General features: G+C 34.0%; 1 non-coding gene across 1 annotated transcript; it reads right to left on the bottom strand.

Moving 5' to 3' along the window:
- Nucleotides 1–1,633: 1,633 nt before the first annotated feature.
- LOC112536143 lies at nucleotides 1,634–1,741 on the bottom strand. The gene has a single exon (XR_003080201.2). It is a non-coding gene; the product is annotated as a small nucleolar RNA R71 (small nucleolar RNA).
- Nucleotides 1,742–4,018: the final 2,277 nt, after the last annotated feature.

Genomic DNA, 4,018 nt, shown 5'->3' with positions numbered 1-4,018 from the left:
GTCTGTTAGGAGTTACATTAAGGAAGTTGTTAGAGCACATTGTGAGTCAATGAAGGATAAAAAAAAATTAATCCGGATAAGGTCAGGGTAATTTAGGAAAAGCCGGCATTGAAGACGAAAAAATAGGTAAGTGGGTTTTTAGGACGTTTATAGTAGATTAGTAGGTTCATCTTCAAGCTTACAATAGTTTGTGATCCCATTTTTAAGCTTCTAAAGAAACACCAACTTGTTGTATGGGATGAATAGTGTCAGAAAGCCTTTGACAGGATTAAGGAATACTTGATAAAGCCACCAGTGTTAAAATCACTAAATGATAAGAAGTCGTTGATTATTTACTTAACCTTAGAAGAAGAAGCAATGGTGGTGTAGTGTGGACCCAACAATATAGAGCATGCAGTATATTACCTCAGTAAGAAATTGTTGCCTTATGAGTCAAAGTACAATCTCAAAGAGAAAACTTGCTTGGCTATGGTATAGGCTATGAGAAAATTAAGACACTACTTCCATTGTTATAAGGTTCAAGCAATTTTAAAAATAGATCGATTGAAGTATTTGTCTGAGGCTCTATCTCTCATGGGCTAGATGGCTGGTACTTTTGAAAGAGTTCGACATCGAGTACGTTACTAATAAATTGGTCAAAGGAAGAGTTATAGTAGAATTCCTAGCATAGAACGCAATTAAGGGAGACGGCCCTTAGGACTTGGAGTTTCCAAATGAGAATCTAAGGCCAATTGAGATTCAAGAATGGAGGTTATACTTCTATGGAGCAACGAATCCAAAAGGTGCAATGTTAGGAGTAGTCTTAATCGTACTAGAAGGTGAGATGTTGTTGATGGCCAAAAGGTTAGACTTTAAAATAATAAACAATATGTCAGAGTACGAAGCATGTCTGTATGGGTTAGAAGCGGTTGTGATAGCAAGAGAAAAACAACTGATGGTCTTCGAGGACTCTATGCTAGTAATCCAACAAGCTACTAAAGAATAGGAAGTGAAAGAAGAGAGGATGAAACCATATGTCAATTATCTCAGGACTTTTGTTTGCAATTTCTCAAAGTGATCGTTCATACACTTAAGTTTTCTTCTTATAGGTACTTTTTCTAGTGCATGTAAAGTTATAGAGCACAATTATTATTGGAGTTTGATCATAAACTTAAGAAAACTATGAAGAAGATAAGAAAAGAGTAAAGAAAAACGGTTAACAACAATGAGAATAATGATCCACCAATATTTCCCCGAATTTAAGGACAATAAACTAACCCACCTCCACAATTGACTTTAAGGTAATATGGCATGCCTAATCCTAATGGAATGCGATTGAGTATTTCTCGTCCTCTCATCAACAACAATAACATTAAGATCAAGCCGCCAACAATTCAAATGTTTCAGGAAAAGCAATTTGAAGGGAGACTTGTTGAATACCCAATTGCACACATCAATAATTTCTTAAAGAAGTGTCAAACCTTTAAGATTAGTAGGGCGAGCAATGATGCAATAAGACTTAAAGTATTCCCTTTTACTTTTACAAGGGCTGTTACGCCTTCGTTAATTTATAGTGCTGCAAGTATATTCACCACATGGTATGAGTTATCTCAAGCTTTTCTTATCATATATTTTCCTCTTGGTAAAAATAATAGAAATCAGACAACAGATTGGTAGTTTCTATTAAAAGGATGATGAGTCATTTTATGAAGCTTAGGAAAGGTTTAAAGAGTTACAAAGGACATTGCCCTCATAATGATTTTTCTGATAGATGTTGGTCCAAACATTCTATAATGGAGTGTTACAGGCAGTGAGAATTACGCTTATTGTAGCTGCAGGAGGTGATTTATTTACAAGAACCACTAGTAATGTTCTACAACTGATTGAGATGGTGACATCTAATAACCATCAATAGGACAGTGAGAGGGAACAATCAATAAAGGTTGTAAGGGTTCATGAAATAGATGGGATTAGCATGTTGAATGCTAAACTAGATATTTTATAAAAATGATGGATAAGATGAGTGTTAATATTATTTCTACTAAAGTTATGAGTTGTGAGCTATGTGGAGGAGGTCATTCATATATGGAGTGTCAACTAAGAAGAATTATAATTCAAGAGCAAGTTAACTATGTGGGCAGCTTTCAAAGGCCAATCAATCCACAATATAACCCATATACTCTACCATTTAAGTTTCTCTTGGGAGGATCAAAGCAACAATACAAACCAATTTTCTCACTAGGCTTTGAAGGTAGACAACAAGGCCTTGTATCTTAACAAATACCTTGAGAATTTATTATGGAAACTAGAACTCAATTAGCAATCAACAAGTTTTCCTTAAGAATCGAGAGATGCAAGTAAGATAATTAGCAAGTATGATGGGTTGTTTGCCAATTAATGTAGAGGTTAATCCAAGAGAGCAATACACGGCGAATACTTTAATAATTGGGACAACAAATAATGTTGAAGCAGGTGATGATTTGCCACCTAGAAAATTTAAAAATCAACTATTAGTAAGAAATAAATAACCAACTCAATGAAGAGAAAAAAAATACGCCTAAAGAAAGGAAAATCCAGCACCAACAGTCAAACTTTATGTACTACCAATACCTTTATCAACAGTTACAAAAGTATAAAAAGGACAAGCAATTTGAGAAGTTCAAAGAGATCTTTAAGCAACTTCACATCACGATGTCTTTTACTGATGTTTTGGCTCAACTGCCAACATATGTGAAATTCTTAAGAGAAACCTTATCAAAGAAGAGGAAAAAATAAGAGCTAGAGACTGTTGCACTTATCGAACAATGTAGTTTTGTGATTCAAAACTGGCTTAAGGATCCAGAGAATTTTTTTTTTATCCCTATTATTATTGTTGATACTTATTTTAATAAAGTCTTATATAATTCAGGTGCTAGCATAAGTTGAATGCCATTATCTGTTTATAGGAGATTAAGACTTAGTGACCTCATACCAACTTCGGTCTTCTTACAATTACCGGATCATTTGATCACGTATCCAAAGGGCATGATTGAAAATGTAATTAATCAAACTAGGTAAGTTTTTGGTGCCTAATGATATCATAGTGTTAGATATGAAAGTGGGTAATGATAGCTCTCTTATTTTGAGAAGATCTTTCTTGACAACCGTTGAAGTTGTTATTGATATTAAAAGAGTATATTGACTCCATCAATTAGAGATGAGGTGGTGCAAATTAATATTAATGACGCTACAAAAGATCCATCCTTTATGGATATAAAGTTGATGTCCTTGATTATGACCACAAGCCAATAACTCTTGATAGGAAGAAACAAAAAAAAGAACTAGTTGTAAGGACTTTCAAAAAGTTATTAATAAGGTATGAAGAAGAAGTTGAAAGAACCATCTTGAATAAAGAAAAAAAAGGGAATAAAGTCAAGCTAATAATTATAAGCAAGAGCTTCTTGAGAAGTAACCCAAGTTTAGAATATCTTAAGTTTGTTTGAATTAATTTTAATTTTATTTTAATTATTGCAATGTAATCTTTGTTTTTCAATAATTAAAGAGGAGATAAGATGGACCACTTAAACATAAATCGCTATAATCTTCACATGTATGGTAACATTATCAATAATTCTAAAAAATATGTGCCAAATATATATAGATGCTATTACCATATGAGTAGATTTACAATAGTGGATTGGAAAACTTAGTGTTAATTTCTTTTACTTTGATAATTTTCACGTGTTTTTAAGTGTTATCTTAAGGAATTTGCAAGCAAAAGAGAGAAAGAAGCAAAAAAAATGCAACATAGGGAAGCTTGGCAGCCGCCCTAGGTCGCACAAGGTCCCGCGAGGTCACAAGAGATGCTCGCCCAATAAGCTCTGCCGCGCTCGCACAAATCTCCAGGACATTACACAAAGGACGCAGTATAAAAGTACTGCCTTGATCGCGGAACCTCCCACAAGGTAGCGGGGAGCGAAAAATCCTAGAAATTTTAAACGAAAAGAAATAATAATTTCTTTTACTAAACCATAGCGCCAAACACAACGCACACATAACA

Source organism: Ricinus communis, chromosome 1 (genome assembly GCF_019578655.1).
Source record: "Ricinus communis isolate WT05 ecotype wild-type chromosome 1, ASM1957865v1, whole genome shotgun sequence".
In the NCBI taxonomy this organism is placed as follows: Eukaryota; Viridiplantae; Streptophyta; class Magnoliopsida; order Malpighiales; family Euphorbiaceae; genus Ricinus; species Ricinus communis.
The sequence above is the reverse complement of the archived record's forward strand: the minus strand, read 5'-3'. Positions and strand labels throughout refer to the sequence as shown.